This window comes from Rhamphochromis sp. 'chilingali' (assembly GCF_963969265.1).
Source record: "Rhamphochromis sp. 'chilingali' genome assembly, chromosome: 8".
Taxonomy (NCBI): Eukaryota; Metazoa; Chordata; class Actinopteri; order Cichliformes; family Cichlidae; genus Rhamphochromis; species Rhamphochromis sp. 'chilingali'.
In genome coordinates this window covers 30,491,449-30,517,094 of record NC_137935.1, presented here as the reverse complement: position 1 = coordinate 30,517,094, position 25,646 = coordinate 30,491,449, and the positions used below count along the sequence as shown (strand labels likewise).

Here is a 25,646-nt window from a genome sequence, read left to right as displayed (position 1 = left end):
GTACAGAATCCAAAGTGTTTGAAGTCCAATGTGAAGTTCATGCAGTTTGTGATGATTTGTGATGTCGGGCTATCTCCCGGTGTTTTATTAAGTCCAAAGTCAACATATGTGTCTACCAGGAGATTTTAGAAAACTTAATCATTTCATCTGCTAACAAAATTTAGGTATATGCTTATTTCCTTTTCCAGCAGAACTGAGCACTTGTCCACTAAACTAAAACTACTAGCAAATGCTTTGCTGACCATGCTATTAATGCGTTTGACTGGCCAACCAACTCCTCTGACTGGAGCCCAACAGAGAAGTACTTTCAAAGAAGATGAAAACCACGAAACACAAGAATGCAGACAAGAATATTTTCTTGTCTGCTCGGAGGAGCTACTTGTGGTGCTCTTGTAGCGTAGTATCCGAGCAGAGAAGTCTCCACTGTCACAGCAAATTAGAGAGCACACAAACCCAGAGGCTCACATTCATGCTCTCGAATCGAAGCAGACCCCTCACACAATGGCTGTCACACATCGTTTAGCATACACATTGCTATTCTCTTAAGTGATTACAGAAACAAAATCTGCACACAGAAGGCAGCAGCTAGAACGCATTTGTTTTACTTTACTGTTTTTTCCCCCTTTTTTAAGAGTCATTGCTTGGGTGTCATTGCTGTACTCAACCAAATACCCCTTTATCATAACAATTCTGTGAACCACAGTCAGAATTAGACACAGTTGTGTGTAAATTAAGCTAATTGATTATAATATAGTCATAACACAGCATGCAATTGGTTGATCGTCCTTTTAGGCCTCTTCATTAGAGGAGTTATCTGATTTCCCACATTCCCCTGTTTTCATTAGGCAAGCAATTATCTTTATGTGATGGTCAGACGTCGGTGGCTATAAAGAGTGGACAAGATCAATCTGATCAGAGTTCTTTGGCTGAAAAAAAACAAACGCTCTATAAAGTAACTCACTCTCCAGATCCACTGCCTCCGTCCTTCTATAGGAGTTTACCTTTGTGTCCCTAAACCAGAGACCTGAACACGTCTCCAGCATGTTCAGGTTCTGCTTTGGGGTCTCAGTATGATATACCTCGGAGGCATCTCACCCAGGAGACAACATGATCAAACACGATCAGGCAAGTGAACCACTTCAAGTAATTTACTTGGATGAGAAGGCGCAGCAGTTCTACAATGAGTACTTCCCTTTTTTGGGGGGTAAGCCCACACATTGGCTGAATAAAGCACATGCCAGTTGTATTCTCAGTCTTATTCTTTCAGCCACTACCTGCAGCTTGTCATAGGTGAGGGTAAGAGGAAAGATAGACAGCCTTGTTTTTATAGTACACCAACCTCCTGCTTGAAATTCTCCCCACAAGCATTACAATCAGTGTCAAAGGTCGTCTTACTAGCAAAGACTATAACTAGTCCTATTTTCACCAAAACAGTTTCTGCCAGGGATCACGCTGTTGGTTGTGAAATATCTACATGAACCTAAACCAAGTGCAATATCAGCAGTTTGTTTTATAATAATTATATCATTATATACTCATATACTGTGCACACGTTTCTTACTAATAAACAAGCTGTGAACTGCGTTTGGCTAGATGTACAAGTGTGGAGGTTTTATCTCATTAGCTTTGTTAAAGCTGTCTCTGTCAGAGATATCTGTAGTTTATCTGATGTTGCATCACAGATACGTTTAATAATAAATGCTGGTTTGACAAGCTTCAATGCTAGAGTGGTGGCTTGCTGCTAAATAATGTAAATGTATTTCATTGTAGATACAGTATGCCGTGTTACACGGGAGGATGACAGTGTACATGATGAAGCAGATACCAATTCCTGAGTGCATCTTTCAATTAATGACCCATCATACTACAGGCTATGTTTCCAATTTGTTGTTTGACAGCTAAACACTGAAAAAAAATTCTTATTTGTTTTTAACTACCAGTCAGTCATCTCTCCCGTACCGCTCTTCGTCTTTGAGTGAAGATTTCAGTTGCTTCTTGGTTTTTGTGCTTTTGCTTCTGTTTGTGTGTGTTTAGAAGTCTATACCCATATTTCAAATTAGCTTATACACCAGTTATTATTTTTTATAAATCTGAAATGTGAGAAGACGTTTATAGTATGCATTTTTTTCTCTTATTTTATTATTATTAGACGATCCAATTGTTTTGACAATTTGTATTAAAAAGTTATTAAATTGTGCTCGGTTATATGGGCTCAATCAGAAGTTGAAGTTTTAAAAATAAGAATTTGAAATCTTTCAACTGATTTAAGAATTGAGCATTTTCAAGTGTTTTACAAGATCACCAAGTACATTACCTCATATTCTAAACAATTACTGGCTGCATATTTCTTTGTGAGAAAAGTTACTAATATTTAGGCCTTTTCTGTTATCTCTTAAATAGTTTCAATCCGCAAAATATTCTAGCATTATTTCACTGTGTTGCTTATGGATGATAAACCTTCTGATCTTCAGGTTGAGCAACTAAAGGGATTACCAGTGAGTGTAAGTAATACTGTTGACTGACATATGACCTGTGAGTAAATACATTAGAGGATCACCTAGGTAACTGCAAGTGACTAGCTGTCACCTTCAAAGGGATGTGTGACAGGTGAATTGCTTCCAGTGTCTACTCAACTTTAGCTTCTTGAGGGAGAAACTACAGAAATTCATAAAACAGACAATGGATGGAGAATCCAAATAAAAGTGACTTGAACAACAAATATTACAATATAATGTCTGCTAGGACAGCCAGCAAAACACACACATAGAGCAAAACAATTTAAGATATTTATAAATAAGTTCCTGATCTTGTATATGTATTTTTTGCTTCCCTAAGGTCCCACTATTGCTATTTCTCCTTCTCTTTCACACTGAATGAGTCATAGAGATAAAACGTGTCCTTTCTCCTGACGAATTAATGTTTCAGATCCCTCATCTATTTTAAATTCTGTCTGTGAATACTGAATTTCACGTCCATCACTATGTCAAGAATAATATGAGTGCTGAAACCTGATGTGTTTTCCAGAACACCCGGTTAGGATTTCTTTTAAGCACTTTCCTAATAGTGTGTAAGACTGTACATCATCCCTAAAACAACAGTCCTCCATTCGTCTATACATATTAAGCTATGTCAAAACAATGGGATGCTATGATTTGCAAATAAAAACATCGAGATTCCTGTTAACTTTGACAGTTCATATACATGTTAATTGAGTTGTACTTTGGGGGAAGGTTTTAGTTATTCCTGCAACTTTAGCCCTCTTCTTTTCTGATTTAAACTGACAGCAGATGATTGCAGGCCCTCTGTTATTTCTAATCTTAGACGTTTTTTCCTGCCTCATCTTTCAAAAGACTACATGTGAGGAATTTTCAAAACTATATGTGTGTCATCACAGAGACCCACATCATCACAGAATAGATTTCCAATTTAATATCATTCATCTGTTTGTTCAGTAGCACCTCAAGAACCAGCGAGACATTTGGAAGATTCCTCAATCTCTGCTTGTTGACGTTCGTCACCTCCCTGCCCTCTACTGTTCCTTTCACCAAACGGTATTTTGCCATTACAAAATCACATTATTCAAATGCCTTCATAAATATTTCATGTGAGGTATGAGAGAGGCCAGGCAACATTTTCCGTCCCCATCTTTGTGCTTCTAATTTGTAAGACTGGACGCCATACGAATATTAGAAATTCAGAGAAAGAAGGTAAGAAAGAAAATTTTGGATTACTGGCATATACCAAAATATTCTGGGGCTAAAGAAATTATTTAGAATTCATCTTCAATTTACAACAGGTCCCATTTATATTTAAATCTATAATTTCTTAACATGCAGGGTTAAGATTTCGACAGGGCCATGATCGTTATGAAACTAACCAGGTTGTTTTTAGAGCTATAGCCAATAAACGGACGTGAAAATGACAGAAATAACCACATGAAAGTAATTAAAAAACACAGAGCCAGCTGTTTGGTGGAGTTTTTTCAATTTTCTTTTGAATTTTCAATAATGTTACTGCATCTCCTTGTAAACCTTATTGAGTTGACTACAACAGCGGTCCCCAGCCCCCGAGTTTGGTACCGGGCTGCGGGAGTTGAAGCTCGGGTGTGAAATTTATGGTTTTCAGGGTTTTTATCAGTTTTTAGTGTTGTTATTTTTTTATCATTTTTATTATTAACTTGGTTTCCCTGGGTCTTTTCCCGTGTGTTATGATTTTTTTTTTTTTTTTGTATACCGGTACTAGTTTTATTTTGTTGCATTTATCCGCAACATCTTATGTCTGACAATGTTGTCAGACATAAACTGGTCTGTGGCACAAAAAAGGTTGGGGTCTACATCTTATTTCCAGTCATAGCTTACTCATGCTGTTCACTTTATGTCATCTTATCTTAAGCCTTGCTAATTCAATTCAGCCAGCACTTGGATGAATTCAGGAACAACCTTATTCCAACTTTATAACGCAAACGCGCAAGGTAAATTTTGTTTAATGAACACATTTGTTAATGTTACTATATGCAAAATCAAACAGTTGTACACATGATTGTTCGGGTTTGTCCATTGCAGTTTGGACAGAGTGGAATAAATTAATTGAAACAAAACTGTCAGAAAATAAATAATTATTTAGCATGAAAATCATTAAAATCACTGCCCCGAGATGAGCTGTCTGGAGCTGCAGTCATGTTATTAAGACAAAGAGTGGCTGGTTACTCACTGTGAGACTCTCTGTGTCCCTTTTAAAAAGAAATGCAGTATGGAATTAGTGGAAACCAAGCTACTGAACTGCCCAGTTTGCCAAAATTACTGCCTTAAAAAGCTTGAAAATACTTCATTGATCAATGTTTCTTTCTGTTTACTATAGTGGGACAAAAGTGCTTTGCATAAAGGAAAGTCACCAGAGGATAACAATTTCCAAGCGATTTTCAATTGTACTTATCCCTAAATTGATATGTTTGCTGTGCGGCTGTAATACTTTTGATAACACACCATAAAACCAAACTCCTGTAATCACCTAGAGCATAACGCTACGAGAAAGATCATTCCTTCTCTGAAATCGTTTTGCATTTTTTTATTTTTACATTTCAAATAACAAATTTTACAAGCACAAACGAATTTTATGCATTTTGTAGATGTAACATCATGTTGTGATCCAGGACTCTATAATATATACATTACGCAACATAGGGGTGTCTCTTTGAGAAAGCAGCACATTATCTGGTTGTAATCTTCTGGCATAGTCAAAGAATGCAAATACCAGGATGTATTTTCAAAATGTATCATTGATTTCTTAAATCAGTTTACAACAAACTGTTACTTATATCCGTTATCATTTTGTTCTCACTGTGTAGTGGGCAAGTCTTACATCTTATATCAAGGTCAATTTAGAATCACCAGTTAACCTAACCTGAAGTGATGCTGACGCTGCACTGATCTGTTTTGGTGAAAAGACAGCTGAGTGTAAAAGTGAAGGTCTTAATTTACCGGTCGATCTACGTCCCTACCCTCACCCTATGATGATGATGATGATGAAGATGACGATGATAATAATAATAATCATAATAATAATAATAATAATAATAATAATAATAATAATAATAATAATAATACATTTTATTTGCCTTTCATAAACCCAAGGTCACCTTACAAAAGAACAAAACTAATAAAAGGAGCTATAGTCATAAAATACATAAAATAAGTTAAAATTGCAAAACAGAACTTGACAACAGATAAAATTAGCACTAAAGCGAATAAGCCAGTTTGAACAGATGTGTTTTGAGCTGTGACTTAAATGAGAGTCTATATTTCTTATGGCTGGAGGAAGAGAGTTCCAGAGCCGAGGAGCAGAGCGACTGAAGGCTCTGTTCCCCATAGTGATAAGATGTGCGGACGTAACAGTGAGATGAATAGCAGATGAGGATCTGAGAGGGCGGGAAACAGTGGTGATATGGAGCAGGTCACACAAATAGCAGATTTATGGATACACTTGTATGTGAGAAGTAAGATTTTAAAGTTTATCCTGGCTTCTATGGGCAACCAGTGAAGCTGCTGAAGAACTGGGGTAATGTGAGCTCTTGAAGGAGTACGAGTTATGACCTGAGCTGTAGAATTTTGAAAAAGTTGGAGTTTATGAAGGGACCGTTTAGGGAAACCAAATAAGAGGGAGTTGCAGTAATCAATACGGGACGTTATAAGACGGGACTTATTATGGGATGTCTTATGGTTATACAAGCGGCAGAAATGGGCTTCCTCCGAAGGGTGGATGGCCTCTCCCTTAGAGATAGGGTGAGAAGTTCAGCCAATCGGGAGGGGCTCAGAGTAGAGCCAATGCTCCTCCACATCGAAAGGAGCCAGTTGAAGTGGTTTGGGTATCTGACAAGGCTGCCTCCTGGGTGAGGTGTCCCACTGGGAGGAGGCCCTGGGACAGACCCAGGACACGCTGGAGAGATTATATCTCTCGGCTGGCCTGGGAATGCCTTGATGTCTGCTGCAAAGAAATAAAAAGCTTTTCCTTAACAACTATATAAGGTGTGAATTGTTTAAATGGAGACTGTCACTTTGATTGACAGGTGTACTGACAGAGTCAGCTGTTGCTGATGGTTGTCTTCTTGGCCTCATCTCCGCTAATTTAAGTCACAGATTTGTGTGATCTTAGGGCCTTTTACAGTGTTTCAGTTTGTGTGTATTTTGATATTTTATTAACCTGCAATATTGGGAGCTGCATGTGCAAAATTTGTAGATACAGTTTGCTAACAAAGTTTGCTAGTGTTAGCTGATAATTTAGCCTTCCAATATTGTCTCTTCTGGCTCAAAATGAAGAACATGGCTGCAAGCAAAAGTATAACAATGAGTCTCCAAAGTGGAAAAAACAGAAACCAGTGAATTATATTTTGTATGGTCCTAATTTACTTTTTTTTTTTGTTTAAATTGCTAGCTTCCCATTTTTGGTGTTTGAACATAATTTATATTGGAATATGGAACGGCCGTTTTGCACTTGTTTTCTGACTCAGTAATGCCGTCAAAATAATTACATGTCAATATGTTCTTTGCCAAAAGCACAGAGTAATTACTTTCCTCACATTTAGTCAGGGTTCCTGTCTCCAAACAACTGAAGCCAGCATGTATGAAAATCAGTTGACCTAGCACTGGTTGTTTATGTATTTACATGCTGTGCTGCTCTGAAGACAGGAACATGCAACATATTTCTACACATTACTGTGTTTTTCAGTCCATTATTGCTTGTCATTGCTACTGCTACTTTGCAATGCACACCCTGAGACACCCATAGTTACCAACATATAGTTGACTTGTAAAACAAATCTTTGGAGGGACTTTTGGCAGCACTGTATTACAAGACACACTCATATTGTTTATATTACAATTGCTCATTCCAGTGTCTATATAAAATACACCAAAAGCACGTTGACAAGTTTTAAGGAGTTCGCCCATGCTACATGCTACTAAAGGATCTGGAGCAGATGATTTGACGGACTAAACTCTGCATGTCATTAAATTCCAAACATTTCCAAGTGTAAGGGAAATGGAAGCGACCAGGGCCGAACAATCATGCTTTGGGGAAAAAAGAAATATTCTAAAAATCAAGTCACTGCTGCAGCTGTAATCAATGATACAGTAGCACAGAATGAGAGAGATGGATTGGACAGTAGGAGCACTGTCTGTTCTGTCCTTCCTCACAGCAATTTGATGATTCTCATATGGGACTGCACAGATTTAGATCTTACTGGGATGCCGCAGTAACAGCTGCAAATGGGTAGAAATAAGCCAATTTACTACCAGATGAAAAAGCTGACAGCCACAATGTGGACCATACTCAGTTAGAGTGACAAAATGTCGCAAAGCTAGACTTAACAGATAAAACAACTTCAGAAAGTTGAATTTTCAATTTCATTTTCAACAGATTCAACTAAAAAGTAGGTCCTGTAAAAAACATGTAATATTCAAATTCACCTGGCAAACCACATTGGACATCTTCAGATACCCATAATGTCATGTTTTGTTTAAAAACAGCATAGCAATATATGTGTAATCAAAGTGGCAGGGGCTGATAATCTAATGAAAAGTTGGGGCACTGGTTAGCATTGTTGCTTCATATCAAGAAGTTTCTCGGTATCGTTTATTCTTGCTTTCTGTGTTGTCTCTTTTTCTTTGTGGATACTCTCTTTGTATCTTCAGCATTTAATCTGTAAACCAAAGTCAGTGGTTCTTCTACAAGACCATACATGCAGCTGAGATTGTTTCATACTTACAATAATTTATGTTTTAAATGTTTATTAAGAGGTTACATACTCATAGATAATATTTCAATAAATGATATTCAAATAATGTCTAGGTAGATGTGTCTGTGGATGTTCTCAGTCTCCAGGTCATGATAGTCTAAAGAGTTTGGAAAGAAAAGCGTCTGGACTTCTTTAAGTTGCTTGAAGACGTTTCACTTCTCATCCGAGAAACTTCCTCAGTTCTACGGTCAAATGGTGGAGAGTCCCAGATTTAAGTCCAAGGGAGTGTCCCCAAGTGTCATGTAACCCCTGTTGATCCTCTGCCTAATCACATGAGTCAAGGTGTGAAAACGGGTGTAGTTCATAATCAGCCAAGGTTTCAGGTGAATCCGCTGTGAAACCTAGCCCCACCCTATCATGTGATTTCCTGAGGTCACACCCGTCCTGAGGTCCTGAGGTGACCTACACTAAGATGCAGAATCCAAGTCATTTATTAAAACTATCTTTGCAGAGACAAGACGCAGACTTTGCAGGCAGGTTATTTTGAATAACAACTTGTTGCATGGGGAAATTGTATTATAATCTTTGTAAGAAGAGGTACTAAAGTTGGAACCTGGAATATGGAAAAATACATTTATACATTTGTATGTCTACATTTTCATTAAACGTCATTGATAGCTGTAAACTGTAATAAAGCTGTCTGTACGCTTTAGTCAAAGAGTCTTTTGAGATCCATCTGTAAATAGAGTGAATTAGTCAGAGACTGACTAAAAAATCCTTTTTTTCATCGCTTTGTGTGTCGAGTGTCTTTTGTGTGTTCATTTGTTTGTGCATCTAAACTCATTCATATCCCCTTTGGCCTTTTAATATAATGTTCAACACAACAGAGTGTCTGCTGGCTCTGCTTAGTGTTCTTACATTTCTTTGCCATGCTGGCACGGAAAATTGCTGCCTGGAGCACACCAGCACACCAGTCCTGTTTTATATGACAAATCTGTATGTGGCATATTGATACTTCCTAAATACAGTCATTTAGAAACATTCACATTTCCTGTATGTTCTCAATGTGTCATACAAGGGCAATTCAACTAGTGGGTCCAAGGTCCTGGTCAAACCGGGAGAATATACGTAAAAGTATTTTGTAAAACAAACAAAAAATTCTAGGTTTGATTTTTTTACTTTTTAGACTTTATTATGTTTATTTTTAAACTTTGCCACATCTGAAGTAAGAATACTGTTTTGTTACCAGCATGAAATAAAAGCAGGCATTATTGACGTCGCTTGAAAACAACATTCACTTTCACATCTGTCTGAAGTAGCAGGGCCTTTTTTCACCAGCTGGTCTAAAGGTTCTCTAGGTGGCCTTGTTAATTCATTACCAGCACAGGAGGAGTATTTCAAGCCATATAATGCAAATAATGCAGTTTAACCAGGTAAAGTTTTTCTACAGTGAGGACATACAGATAATGTAGGATCCTTGCTTCTTACTCCACTTATATAATATTACAAGGACCTGTGAAAACAGCAGATGGCATTTTTGATCTTTGAATGACAACATTCGTTAAGGAAGTGACCATGGCAGCAGGGCCAACTTGACTAAAGCAGTTGACCTGTGGGTTTATACTCCATATATTTCTCACTTCTAACAAGACACTGGGCATCTGGTGATAACAAAACATCAACTGTAAACACTGATGTTAGAAACTTGAAGACAGCTGGCATTTGCACACTTGGACGCCCACTGGAGAGACCCAGTACTTTACTGCTTATCAAAGAAATTTAGATAGATAGATAGATAGATAGATAGATAGATAGATAGATAGATAGATAGATAGATAGATAGATAGATAGATAGATAGATAGATAGATAATTTTTTCGATGTCAGATTCCTGATCAGAGATTTTTTTCTTAATTATTTTTATTACATTTCTCCCAAATATCAAAATTACAGAACTAGAAAGCAAAAGGCTTTTAGCAGACTCTAGTGGAAAAGTGGAATCTTTAATTATAGGGAGCTTATCTTTTACAGTCATTCAGATGAGGGTAAGTAAACCAAGCTGACATCATTGCATAGCCTCATTAAAGAGGAAGTTAAGATTCAGAGTTTAGTCCACTCCAGTCTTAGCTAGTACACAAAGTTACAAGCCCATGACCTTTAGGTGTCTCATTTATAATTAATGTCTACCTCACTGCGTGTCTGCTCCAGTAAAATTTTGGAGACGTTACACTCATGATTAATTATAAAACTGTTATCCCATAGAAGTTCGGGGTCAGAGTGGTTGAACAAGCAATGGAGAGCAGTTGGTGCATTTGATGGCATAAGAGGTTTAAAGAAAAGTAGCTGACTAGAATCATGTTTAATTATTTCCATTTCAAACAATGTTTTGATAATTATTCCAATTGAATGGCTCTGCATAGTATACAAACATGGCTGGAGGTGAAAGAACATCCCAACATCCTGAACCTCATCTCAAAAACACTAACAGTGCCTGACCCAAATCAAATTCAGCTCTTTGTATTTTGTCTGTATCCAAATGCAATACTGTGACTATGACTATGAGGTTTATTTTGACGGAGCTGAAAAGACTGTTTTTAACAATCTAGAAATACCAGATTGTGTATTTAATGATGGTTATACACTATTGTTTGCCAGCATGTTAAAAACTCTATTGTAGTGAAAATGCCTGATGTTTTGATCAACAACAACAGTTTCAGTGAGATTATGTGAAGAGCTTCAGTATATATGAAAAAAGAAAATCCTCCATCACATAGCTTAACCTCAGAATCACTCTTTTACTAAAGGCTTGGTACAACTCTACCAGCATGTCCACATGGGCCCTACATAGATAATTAAGAGCAAACTGTCTGCTTTGTCTTTATAGATGCCTACCTGTGCGGTTTCTTAATAGGGTCAAGAGGTTAAAGGAGCAGGGATGTTATCAGCAAACTCTCCTCGGGGGGAATTCTGTCTTTTAATACTGTCCTTTGCCCAAACTGTAAAAGGAAAGACACCTTATCCCCTCAGTGCTTTCTCTGTTGTCCATATTTAGAGCTTATACAACAGAACCCTGTTAGCACTGCCCATGCTTCCTTCTGATCTTCTGTCAGCACCCAGATAATACAGGCTGCCGGGAACTGTTGTGTTTAACCTGTGCATGTTAACATCACTGAGTACACCATCTGCATCAGCACTTCACTGAAATGTCAGGGGAGCTCACTGTGTTTGCTGTCACCACGGAGCTCAGACAAAATTCGAAGAACACACACACAGAGACACACACAAACAGACAGCAATGACAGCTGAAAGAACAAAGATACAGAGCCTTTGGTTTGCTTAAGAGCAAAGGTTATAAGCTGATGGAAGTACAAGTGTGTGCGCGCTGACATTTTCTGATGCTGTAGTTGTTTTGATGCAAAAGGACAGTCAAATTACACATGCATACATGTATACGAGTGTGTGTGTGTGTGTGTGTGTGTGTGTGTGTGTGTGTGTGTGTGTGTGTGTGTGTGTGTGGCTGTAACTCTAGTGTATTCTCAATCTTTTGACAGTTGCAGATAAAAAAAGATACATAAATATAGATTTCTCAAAATTGATTGCCATATATGGCCCAAATTCCTTAGTGTTACAGGTGCTTTTACACAAGCATCAGCAAATCAATCAACAAAAGACTAGAAAATAAGAAACAAGACTGCCATCAACTGTGGGTGAAATGCATTCCAACCCCCCAAAAGTAAATATCAATCATTCTAATATTAAAAAAAAAGAATCACCTTCCCAGTGCCAGGTGCATGTGTGACAGTGCATGTGCATATCAGTAGAAGTGCCTCTTGCCAGCAGGCAAGACAGGCAACTGCTCAGGCAAGAACGTACAACAGTGACAATGTGCAAAGGTATGCAATGACAATAGGAGATTCCTGACCTCCCTGTGGGGTCCCCACACAACTCCACTCACTCCTATTGCAAGTGACGTGGATGATTCTGTTTAAAGGACAACAAGGAAAGCCACTGGGAGTCTAAAAAGAAAGAAGGGGTGGGGTGTAGTGAGGTGAGCAGATACCATACTTTAACTGTGGGGGGGGAGACGTTTGACTGCAGTATCGCCACTCTATGTTGTTCTCTATTGACACCCACAAACTCTTCAAACACAAGTCTTCTCACATTTAATTTGACCACAGTGCAACATAAACACAAACTCACATGCAAACTGTCACACCTCATTAGCACAAGCATTAGTCATGTCTTACCTGCCGGATGAAGCGGGTCCCGAAACAGGAGCGAAGCAACCGGAAAATAAGTAAATGAATACAAACGAGATGAAATTCAACAAAGTAAAACAAATGATGATATTTAAAAAATGAGAGAGAAAGAGAAGAGATAGAATCATATATCTGCACAAACACACAGTCACACCGTCAGGTTCTACTCATTGTGTTGAGCATGGGTACTTTGTTTTTAAAAAAATCATTGGTATAAACTTACTGGAGATGAAAGGGAATTTAAAGCAAGACAATTAAGAAATGCCTTTTAACACTGACAGTTTATAAAGTAGTTTAAAATCAGCATTCTAACTGGATTTCATCTCTGTCAGTCTAGCTGCTAGAAACGTATCTCTGGTATTCTTTGTTGTTTACTAATTAGCTTATTTCTCCAGCAGGAGCAGAGCCTTGATAGACTCTGATCTACGCCAGGCTATCTGTGTAAAGTCTGCCTGGCATGGAAGCATTAGAGAGGCTGGCCCGAGGTCAGGTTTGAGATGAGAAGAGGAAGGCTTAGCTATATTAACAGATGGAGTCTGAACAGATCAGTTTTTAGTTCTCAGTGGACAGCAGAGATGAGAGCTAAATACTGGAATTTACAGACAAGCTTTAATGTTCACATTGCTGCAGCTCATCGGTATATATATATCTACAGCGGTATCCGTATTTTGTTATCTTCTTTTTCAATAAAAGGACTGACAGAAATCACAATGGACTTCAAAAATTGTTCCCAAAAGAGACATGAAGACTTGAGAAAGCATACACTGACAGCACATTATGTACCAAAATGCCTCAGAGGATTCAGAAAACATGGACAACAACTCTTGAAAAATGTTATCATTGTGAAGGAGAGAGAAAAAAAGGAGTCATGAAGAAGAACACTGGAACCACTTTCGACTGAAATTGATTTCTTCTGTTATTTTTCTCCACACATTATACCTCTTTGTGTATTTTGAGTCTCAGGCATTTTGAAGATACTGAAGAGAAAAAAAAGAATGCTGAAGATATCTGGTATGAAAGGCTGAAAATCTGGCTTGTAACAGAACTCATGAAAAGAAAACTTGTTAAGAAGACATTAGATAGAGAAAGGGGGAATAGGGTGAAATATACCAAAGGATGAATAATATGAGTTTCTTTGAAACTGGTCAACAACAGGATGAAAGTAAATGAAAGAAGATCCCTAGTGCTTTTGCTCTTCTGTCAATAATCACATTAGTGATAGATTACTCTATGTGTGCAGTTTCCTGTGTACAGTGATATGCATGAGTCTATGGGATTTGTTCCTGGAAATCATGCCCAGTTATTCCCTGACACTGGGAAATGCAGTTTTTATCATTTTATGGCCAAATGTGAACATTGTATTAGAGAAATACTTGTATGGGTCATATATATGCTTATGCTTGACTCATTTATTGGTGTCGTATTACAAGCACTGGCCAGGTATGACAGATAGATAGAAGTGGCATCAGTTTAGGGTAAGGGTATGGGATATTAACTAGTGTCCCTCTCTCACCCCAACCGGTCGCAGCAGATGGCCCCGCCCCTCCCTGAGCCTGGTTCTGCTGGAGGTTTCTTCCTGTTAAAAGGGAGTTTTTCCTTCCCACTGTCGCCAAAGTGCTTGCTCATAGAGGGGCATATGATTGTTGGGTTTTTCTCTGTATGTATTATTGTAGGGTCTGCCTTACAATATAAACCACCTTGAGTCGACTGTTATTGTGATTTGCCACTGTATAAATAAAATTGAATTGCATAAGCTGGAGTCTTTCATTCTTTAGAAAGACATTTTCAGTCTTTCATTATGATGAGTAAGCTTATTATAAAACTAGTGTCACAGTGTACACAGGACGGAGTAACAGAGTGAGCGGAAGGCACAAAGAGCCTCAATCGCAGATATCTTTTTTGATCAACAGGATTTTAAAGCTGCTGCTTTTGGAACTAAAAGCCAAGAACGAAATCTTCATTTATCCAGCAAACAGGAGCCAGCCCAAACAGCCTAGCCTAGCTTCAGGACACAGGATGACATGAGACACTTTATGATAAGGATATTAGGAAAATAATGGGAGTAATCAATATCTTACAAGGCTGCGTCGTCATTGGCTGAATGTTCCTGTAAAATGGATCAGATAAGTAGAGACTTTTCATCACGGTCGTACAATGATTAACCTAAAAGCTTGTGTAAAGCCAGTGTGTACACCAGAGTTAAAATAGCCAATCCAAATCTAAAGGATTTTCTGAGGTCTTCTTGCTTTGCTGAGTTTTAAACACTCAGAGCACGTTAAGGAAAATTATATAGTCCATCAAAGGAAGTTTTCAAAACTTTGAATCACAAATGTTGGCAGTGAAAACTGCTGTGAGAAGTTTCTTCTCTATAAAACTGACCTCATGAGCTGATGAACCCTTTCACACAAAATTCAAACACACAGTCGACTGCTGGCCTTTTCTCTTGCTCAAGGCTCAGTACATGAAAAAGATCCCATGGTCAGGCAGATTATTGAAATCGAATCTCCCTTTAAAGAAACCATTTATCCATCCTTATCAAAAAACATGCTTGCACTTCTGCACTGTCTTGATTTTAAAGTGATGATTTCTAAATGCATCTACAAAACAACTTTGTGTCCAAAACTGTCACAGCTGTGTTGCCTTGTGCAATTTTTTCAAGTGTTTGGGCTTTTATCTGTCATCTTTTGCGCAAGTTTTAATCTGATCTTCTGTCTGCATGACTGAAAACACAGCTCTGCTAGTAAAGGACTGATCCAATGTAATAATGAGTTGAAACACTGTAGGACTACACCCAAACAACCAGCAGTCATGATTTAGTTCTGAGTTGCCCACTGTTTGCATTGAAGGTGTTGTTACGCTTAAAAATAAGCGAAGGTGTCTTCATTAGAGGAGTCTGCTGAGCTTTTCACAAATGCTAAATAAAGGAAAAAAAAAGTTAATTCTGTACCAGTGTTAAACTGCATCAGCAGGCTATCATCATCCTGGAAACTGCAATCAGTTCGTATTCAGGCCAGTGGTTTTAAAGTAATGGCAGAAACCAGACCAAGAAAATAGAAACTATTAGTAAACAGAGCAGGAGGCATTCGTGACAGCAGGACAAATCTAACAGACAGCAGTTGAAACAGCACTACAGATATTCACAAGCCGAGAACAGCATTAGCAATGAAAAGCTCAGCTCAACACAACAAAAGACCACTCAGTCACAGTTGAAGGACTTGTTTAAAAATCGAAGTATCTGGTTAAAATGTCGAAGATGGAGCAAAACCAAAGATGCCGATAAAAATAAGAGAGCAACATTTTTAAGAAGACGATAAATCTTTTCGGGTAATCTCTTTCTGTAGCTATTTTTCTTCCTGCATCTTTTCAGTAGTCTGAATAGACATACGGATATTAGCCACTACAATACAGGAGGAATTATAGAAGGAACCCCATTAAAGGCACATGTGTTTGCAGCTGTGTTCTAATGCCTTGTAGAGCATTTAAACTTTATTCTCCCAATGGTGCATTTTAAAAAATGGCTCATTTTCAAGTCAGATTAGTTTTATTTTTATAAACCTTGATCAAGACTGTATTCATTGCAAGACATTCGGCTAAGTGAGCTGCGATCAAGAATTTGATTTTACTTTTGTATTTAACTTTATTTAAGCAGGAAAAATAAAGTGAGATTAAAAAAAATCTGTAGTACAGCCATAAGGTGCATAAAGTAGTGGTAGAGGTGGGACCAAGTCATTGTTTTGCAAGTCTCAAGTAAGTCTCAAGTCTTTATCCTCAAGTCTCAAGTCAAGTCTCAAGTAATGTCAGGCAAGTCAGAGTCGAGTCTCAAGTCACTGGTGTAAAAGTCCGAGTCAAGTCACAAGTCTGAAACTTTGAATTTCAAGTCCTTTCGAGTCTTTAAAAAAAACAAACGAAAAAATAATGTTGCAGTTATGCTAAATGTAAATATTAGAACATGTAATCTTAAATCTGTGTTTTTCTCAACACATGACAAAATAGTGAACTTAGAAAATATACACAAATTGTGAAATTGCACCTCTTTAAAATGCAGCTCAATTAAACCTAGCTCCAAGAATAATTTTCACCAACAGTTCTGAGATAAGCTGCATGTTATTCTTGGATGTGGTTGTAGGACCAGCTTTAAAATTGCAGGACAAAAATATCATACACATAAAAAAAAACTGTATCACCAACGTAGCCTGGACAACATTTGCTAGTTAGATGAAGTCAGCTATCTCATCTTAGCATATTTATATGCATATTTATAATCATACGGTTCTTGGAGTGAGTGCATACACTCATGAAGTTTAGTAACTTCAGGTCACTGCAACAAGCCCAGGTACAGTTTACCGCCGGATGGGTACAGGACCTTGAAATGCACCGTGTAGAACGAAAGACCATCGTACATATCATAAGTTTACCAGTCTCACAAATTGTTGTCATAAATACACATTCGTTAACCGTTTATTAATAGGACCTTTGAGCTCAATGGTAATTAATTAGCAGTGGAAATAATTTCTGGTAGCATCACAGAAATTATTTCCACTGCAGTGACAATAATACTGTATGCTGTAATCGTACTGGGCAATTAGTGATACAAAAAACCTGTTTTATCCTGTGAATAAAAGTATATGTTTTTGTCAATGTACCATAATAACAGAAGCGAAACGCAATATTGTGTCAGGACAATTCACTATTTATGCACAATAAATAAAGGAGCATAGCGCGACAATTTCTGTTCAGCGCCAGACTTGCTTGTAACCTATATCACCAATTATGTTATGAAAATGACGCATTAACTACTAAAAAACACTGACCTTTGTGTAAATGCTTGGAGCAGACTAACCTGTGAGCTGGAGTGTTCTGGGACGTTATATTTGGTCTTTGAATGGCTGCAATCCAGGCCATCCGTCGCGTCTTTGTTACTTCGGAAACATGGCTCGAACAATTTCTCTTCAATGACGTAATCCGATAACAACCGATCTCTTTACCCGTCGGCTTCCCGTGGCTGTCATGCGACCGGCTATTGCAGTTAATAATACAACAGCTTCTTGACATTTTTGTGTTTCTTTTTATCGCTGTGTAACTGATTTTAATTGAAAGCCTGCGTGCGCTAGTACCGCTTGCCACGAGTTCCCAGAATCCTTTGCGGTTCTACCCGTGAATGACGTCACATTTTCAATCTCTATATAATATGCATGTTAAATTTTATATTTGGGGTAAAATATCAAGTCTTTTCAAGTAAACCGGTTCAAGTCCAATTCAAGTCCCAAGTCATTGGTGTAAAAGTCCAAGTCAAGTCACAAGTCTTAGAACATTTTTTCAAGTCAAGTCTAAAGTCATAAAATTAATGACTCGAGTCTGACTCGAGTCCAAGTCATGTGACTCGAGTCCACACCTCTGAGTAGTGGCACACACACACAAATCCAAATTCAAGACTGTACATCGTTGGAGAGAGAACTCTATTTGACAGATACCTACGAGTAAGCGCCTGATGACAGCGGGGGGAGAAGTCCTCCCTGCAATAGATTAGCTGCGTGATGTCAAATCAGATCTTATCACGTTGACATGAGAGAGCGGTGGAAAAAATATCACGCCGGGTTAGTAAAATATATTTACATTTTGAGCTCTACGTCAGCTCTATATCATAATTTGACTGTGTTCTGAACAACTCGTATTCAAGCCAAGATGAAAGTTTAGTGTTACTAATGTAAAAGATTATTTATCATAACAGGGTGCACATATTCTGATGCTAATCTTCTTTTTCATGTGTTGGAGAATCTGGATCTGCCCCGCAAATGTGGTTTGGGAGATTCATACAGTCAGGTCCATAATAAATAGGTAATGACACAAATTTGGTAATATTGTCTATTTACACCACCAAACTTGCTTTTAAACCAACAAAATTAAGATGCAGCTGTTGTGAAGTCTTTGACAACAGGACTGTATTAACTGTTTAAGAATTACAGTTGTTTTTACACAGTCCCACTTTTCCAGAAACTCAAAAGTAGTTAAATAAATTATGATGATTGTAAATATAATGACTTTTTCTTTTGTTTTTCTGTGATGACCCACTATATTTGTCTTTTGTTTCCAGGCCTTTCAACACTGTGGAGCTGGCCAGTGCATCACAGAGGCCTTCTGGTTAGTTTAGCTGACATTTTGCATCATAGAACTGGCCTGACATCAGTGTTCGTTATTTTTATTAATAAAATGTGATGAATCTCTGCTGCTTTCACTAGACTGCATCACTTATGTATTATTTTCCAGAAATAACTACAGAGATAAGTTTTAAGTAAACAAGTTCAGTCTCCACTAATACACAGATCAGAGGCAAAGTGTGGAGGAGCAGGCAGGGCTCTACCTGAGAGCTTTGATATGCACACAAGCCAGGAGAAGGAAGATGAGAAACCAAAATCAAACACTAAGCAGAGGCGCTCTACTCACAACAGCTGATTCAAGGAACTGCTCCATGAATAAGTGTAGATATCATCAACACACATCAGGCTTCCACCTTAGTCTTTGTATCTCTCTCCCTGCTTTCAGAAATATATCTGAATTTGAGATCAAATCCAAAGACACATCAGAAATGATAAAAGTGTTAGCTGATGTTGCCGCACAGTGAAAACTTTATGTGTCAAAATCAAACACTTCTAATCCATCCATCCATCCAACCATGTTTTACCTCCCTCCCTGATACCACTTCAAACTATTTTAGGGGAAGCCTTAAACTTTTCTAAGCTACTCAGGAGATAAAACTGCCCCATGCCCAAAAAACATTTCTTTAGAAGCAGAATCATACACAGACACCTCAACCGTTTCACCTGGTTGACTATTCTCAATTTTTATTTCCAATACCACTGCAGTGCTACTACTGGGTTTAAAATAGAAGAAAAAAGGAAACTGAGTTGTTTGACAATCCAGCTCATAACAGCAGAGTGCAAGATGAAAGCCATAACCAAGCGGCCGGCATACAGAAACATCTGAGTCGAGTATAACCTGGAAGTTCTGAGGTCAAAATGGGAGACGCCCCCTAGGGTGGTGGAGAATGACCGAGCTAAGATCCTGTGGGACTTCCAGATACAGATGGTGTGGAGATCAGGGAAATTATTTTACTGCTATTGTCCAGATTAATAATATAATCTACAGTATTGATATTGCATTCAGATGTTTAAACAGTGTGTGTCTTTCAGAAAGACTAAAGCCACAGGCTGACAGGAAATTGCAGGTTTGCAGAGTGTTCCTTTTGCAGAACTGAAACCGAAAGCAGAGTCTAAGGGCAGGTTATTCTGAGGATTACATGTAAGGATGAGCCTCTGTTCTGGTGAAAGGTTGACAGGAAACATCTGCCATGAAGATAGAGACAATGTTTCTTTTCAAACTGTGTTAAAAGTCATTGTGGTTTTGAATTGACGTATGCATATATTGTATCTGATGACGCATGAGGGGGCGTCATTAAATTCAAACCCTGATGATATAAAAAATCTGTTTATGCTTTGAGTAATCGAAGATCAGCCCTGTCTGCGAACGGATTTCATTAAAATCAATTGTTTGACCAAGCTCTTGTTGGACCATGGTTGTTTTTACTCTCCTTCCTCAATATTTGAACCTTAACATTTGGGGGCTTCGTCCGGTGGTTGAGGAGGGAGAGAGTTGGAGGTGTAGACGGTGAAATTCGGTGGTCCGTGGTGGTCAGACAGACAGGCGTGAGACCCAGCAACCAAACTGAGTGGATAGGCGCCTTTATAAAAGAGGTAGGCACAGGCCTGTTGATTTTATCCGAAGTGTGCTGAATTGGATGATGAAATTAAATGTCTATTCAGTAAAAGTTGCCGGTAAATGTCTGTTTTGATTTTGATGAAAATCTCATGACAGTACTGAGGATTTAAATGATTGAATGCGGTTGGACCGCTGAAGGATTTAATACGGTTGGACCGTGTAAAGCAGTTGGACTGCTGAGTGATTTTAGTATATTAGGGAATTTGGTTATTGTTTGGGGTTAGGGCCCCTATTGGTTATAAGGTTGGACCTGCTTCAGTCTTACACTTTTTTGTGTGTTTTACTGTTGTTCCAAAGTATTATAAATTATTTAAGAACGTCAGTTGGACTGATAGAAAGCAGCATAGCCCGGAGGTTACGCTCCCTCCTTGTCGTGGACGCGCGACATTGACCTCTCGGCGAAGAGGGTTAGTTCAGTGTGGCTTAACTGTGGGGTACAGGGCATCCTGGAATAAGCTAGGAGTTAGAGTCTCCTTACCGTTTGGAATGGTAGTCTGCGCTTTTTTGGCCAGCAGAAGTTGGACTTGGGCGTGTAATTTTAACTTAAAACTTCGGGGTAAGCCTTGGCCGTTAACTTAAATTTGTCAAAATTGCTGAAGCTGACAGATCTGACAGTGGTTGTAAATATAAGACATCTTTGTAATATAAAATAAGAGAGTTTGGTGTGAGAGGAGGCTGTGTGTCCAGTCAGTAATGCACTGACTGTCTGCTGCTATTTTTAGATGGTGTGTGAAAATGCAAATTAGTAAGCAGTGAACTGTTTAAACCACAGTTGGTTTTACAAATACTGCTGCAAACATTGTTTAATGTGTGTTTAAGACGCCATTTATGTTTATTAGAGGGTTATAAATAAAGTTTTGAGTTGCCGTAGTGGATGTATAGTAATTGACTGAGTTTGGATGTAGATATATAAATACGTTGAGTGCATTGTATATATTTAAGACTAACATATTACTTTCAGTAGTAACTTCTCTCCAGCAATAAATGCTGGTGCGTTTTAGTTTTTTCAATTTCTTGTGCGTGTGGTGAGAATTAATAGAGGTTTCAATTGTTTTTTTTACTTGCTCTTTCTGATTATGAGAGGCATGTCTAAAATGTTCTTAGGAAAGCATATTTTGAGTTATATTTCTAACTCCTGTAACAGTGTAAGTGTGTGTGCGTGAAATAAGGGTGCATTGTTTTTAGATCAAGACTTAGTAAAACTAAACAGTTTGATTAGGCTGTAAAATAGGAAAGAGAAACAGAAAATATGGCTCTGAGCAGCTGCGTGTGTGTGTGACAGGAAGTAGTGTGTGACAGGAAATGGTGTGTGTGACAGGAACTTTGCATGCCCATAAAAGGAGACTCACTGTGACAAGTGAGCACCCAGAGAGAGAGATGAGTTAAACTCTAGGCAGATAAAGCGAATGGAGGTTTTAAGAAAAGAAATGAAAAGGATATTAATTGTATGCTTTAGTGTGTCAATACAGGTTACAGACAGTGGCGTGTCTAGAAAATTTTTGTTGGTCGGGCCAGGTAGGGGCACGGATTTGGAGAAGGGTGCACTGTAAGACCGAATAGTAATAGTTTGATAAATGAAATGAGTTCCAACTACTTAAAAACCTGTTATAAGTTCATACACCTTTATTTTTTTGAGTAGTTTGAACAAGTTTGTTTTTTCAAGTTATCAGTACTTGAATATATTGATTAGTTTCTGGCATTTCCCTCAAATAATTTGAGTTTTAACACTGACGTCACTTACGTGCCTACGTACGTACGTACCTACGTGCGCCACCTGTTTCTTTATGAAGTGCTGGCAACCATCTTGGATTCCTCGCTTCGAGTGCGAATGCCCGCTCATTACTCCGAAAGAAACTTGTGGAACGTTAATATCCGAACAGAAATAAAAACATTTGTCAAGGGTTTTTTGCGGCATTGCCTTTGACGCTGGATAAAGAAGGGCGTGCTATGGTATGTTACGGACTTTTGAACTGGAACAGCTAACGCTCTGCACTTGGCTAGCTGCATTTACCGCCTTTGCAGCATCTTCAGGAGCGCTTTTGTGGTAAGTTTTATTTTTTCTGAAACTATAGTTCTCCGTTGTAATATGGGTTTTTATCGTCATAAATGTACAACTCTAGCAGGCATTTAAGAATTACATGCATGCGTCGTTTTATCCATGTCGGCTTGGCCCCAAAGTGTTTTGCATGAATTATGCTAATAAGCTCATATTTAGTATAACACATTAGTCCGAGCAGAGGCTGGGACTAATAATGTGTTAATAACTTTTCTAATCTCTTACTATTTTAAAAGAAGTCTTTAGAAGGCATTTCTGGATTTGCAGATTATAAACTGCCTTGTGGTTAAATTGTTGAATCAATATGCACTGCTGCGCTGCTTCACACTTGGCGCATACATGGATATTGATATTGGCTAGCCCATTTGCTAACTGGTGGAACTTGAAACTTACGTTTAGTTCTCTGGAGTTGTACATATTAAAACTGGGGCAGCAAAATTGTAGGCACAGGACATACTTACAAAAGCAGTGATTAATCATTACATAATTACGCGGTAGAACTTGGTTTACATTGCAAATAGTTGTGTATACTAAGTTGAAATGTAGAATCTTCTGAACTGTAAAATTGTTGTGCCTGGTCTATTTTAGGTTAGCTTAAGGGTGAATCCATCAATAATATATTTACCAAACAGTTATTTTTTCGTTTTATTTTATTCTGATGCCCAGTGTTCATTAGTGAAAGACTTAGTTTGTTTTTTTTCTGTCAGGGGCTGGGTCTGTGACACAGCATTTTGAGTTTATTTTGTATTTTTGCTTTATGTTATATTGAAATGAGGTGAAGTTCTTGTATTGTTGTTATTATTAGTTAAGGTTTAGTTGAGTTCTGGGCTGGTTATGTTTCATCTGTGTCTCCTTGGTTGTGTGTCTTTTCTGTTCTCTTTGTAGTCTGTCTTGTCTTCTGTGTTTTACTGTTATGTCCATGCCAGGGCAGAAGTAAATTTTCAGGGGTGAAGATGCTGTTTACCTTGACCAGCTAAGACTACAGATTGTAGATGAAGTCGAGAAAAGTGAAAAGAATCCTGATTACAAAGCTGATGCACACAACTTTGGCCTTGCAATGCAAAGAGATCATCAATGATGACCTACCAGTAGGTCAGATCCTGGATTGCTGGCCTACTCTGAAATCCCAGTCCCAGGTAAGAATGTATATAGATGGATCTAACAAGATGTATTTTATGTCAACTCCTGTTATCTGGCCTGTCTGAACAAATTATGCCTTTGGAGTGTAAGGATTTTGATGTATTTTGCAAAGATTTATAGACTAATTGAAACTTGTAAACACAAATGTATCCTGTGTGTTCAGATCTGTGCAGAATTCCACAGGATTACAAACCTCCACCTGAAGAACCACTTTTATGCTGTTGGACCAACATGCTCCCTGGCTCCAGAGCTTATTCAGAAAGAAAGCTGTTTGCACAGGGAACGTGTCTGATGTCCTGTCTCAGCTCTTCAGAAGCTATAATCTCCAGGTTAGTGGGTTTTTGTCTTGTTTTTTGAGCTTTAATTAATTTGATCAATTTTTCAATTTTAATTACCATTCTTGACTAGGTTAGCCAATAATTTAAAATAAAAATTTTCTCGTGATGTAGGAACAAGCTGATATCCATGCCCAAAGTGCTGGTGTGCTTCATGCCCTCTCTGCCTATTTGTACGAAGACACCTCTACCTTCATCAAAACATGGGATGTAAGTTTTGGACAAAGTTGTGAACAATATCTTAGTAGCATCCTTGTTTAGATTTCTCAAAACATTATGACACTTTGAGAGTTTGAGAAGCATCTCCATGCTTGGATCTGTCTACAACAGTGTCCATGTCACATAATGGAAACACTACATGTTTTTAATGTGTGTAGACCTTCCATAATGTTCCTAGCCCAACCATACATCACTGTACAAATGAAAAAAATATATAACTCCTATTGACTTTCTGTTGTTATTGCTACGAAGAGGTATGACTTTGCTTTACTAAAAGTACTATTTTTGTCAGTTTGTTTTCTCAAATCTTTGGTGTGTTGTGGCTTTTTTGTTGTTCAAACAATTGATTTCTGAGCTAGTAATAATCCAGAAATGTGACTTGTATAGATGAAACTAAGAGAAATAGGAATGCACTAACATGTAGTAATTTTGTTTTCTGTAGATGATGCATTCTGATAGACCAGATATTAGTGAAGTGCCACTTGGACTCCTCCTGATCAGAGCCAATTCCAGCGATGCAACATTCTTCTGCCCTGAGAAGACTGCAGTTTTGGTCGAGGGTAACATGATCATTGTTTTCACCACCCTGGCTGATGCATTTCTAGTAATATTTGGACTGACCGACATCCTGCACCTAAGCTACCCAAAATGTTTGGCCAACATTTTTGACTTTATTCAGAAAGTTTTGATGGGTCTGGAGGGTGGGAAGTTGAAGCCCAAAGTGCTGAGTCTTAAAAATGATCTTTTGGCAGCAGAATAATGTCCAGGATTCCTACACAGCCCTCAAGTGCCTGTTAAAGCAAGTAATTCAGTTTATCATGTTTCCAAGTCTGGATAAGTTTTTTATAAAAAGAGAGAATAGAATAAAGAAATCTTTGCAGACTCTGTTTCATACTTCATTATCTAAAAGCCACATCCAAAGTAAAAGGGGTGATTTTATTTTATTTATTAATTTTTTTCCCCCATCATCACTTGTGTTTTAGTTGATTTTGATTGTGTTTTTAGTCAGATAACTGTAAATCTATAGAGAAAATGAAGGACAATCTCACTACATTTCTGGCTTTTAGGTGGGATCTTGAATGTCACTTAAGGAACGTTCCTCCTGAACTACTCATAACTGACATAAGGCGCTAAGGAGGTTTATAACACTTTGTTTATGTCTCTAAAGAAGTATTTTTCTATTTAAAGTTTTATTGCTTTGTTGTTGAGACTGTGATTGCACTCTACAAATGTGCATTTTGCATAACCGCAGTATTGGCATATTAAAAAGGTTACCAATTATATTTCAGTGTATTAGCTGCACTATACTATACTATTACTTTCATTCGGTTTTCCCACCTAATAATGCAGGATTTTATTTTCCTTTTGTTTGTTTTTTAATAAAAAGGCCATACTCATGTGTTAATCAAATTTGAATACTCTTAAAACATGTTGTGAAATTCTTTATTTCTAATATTGTAACCTTGTGCCCAAATTTCTGACATTATTCCCTATAAAATGTGGTGGATTTATGTCTTTGGGCTTTTTGTTAGAAAGGCTATGTGTCAAAGTAACTCAATAGATTTGTAACTTGAATTTATATTTTCTGTCTTATGTTTTTACAAGTGTAATTATTTTGGGCACTTTTTTTTAAAA

The 25,646-nt window shown here is 37.9% G+C and overlaps 2 long non-coding RNA genes across 2 annotated transcripts; both read left to right on the top strand.

Annotated features, from left to right (window-relative positions):
- The first annotated feature begins 22,193 nt into the window (after positions 1 to 22,193).
- LOC308401216 lies at positions 22,194 to 23,695 on the top strand. Its single transcript, XR_013972490.1, has 3 exons — positions 22,194 to 22,305; positions 23,203 to 23,453; positions 23,621 to 23,695. It is a non-coding gene; the product is annotated as an uncharacterized lncRNA (long non-coding RNA).
- A 6-nt stretch (positions 23,696 to 23,701) lies between these two features.
- On the top strand, positions 23,702 to 24,570 carry LOC308401215. Its single transcript, XR_013972489.1, has 3 exons — positions 23,702 to 23,786; positions 23,907 to 24,002; positions 24,454 to 24,570. It is a non-coding gene; the product is annotated as an uncharacterized lncRNA (long non-coding RNA).
- The last annotated feature ends 1,076 nt before the right edge of the window (positions 24,571 to 25,646 follow it).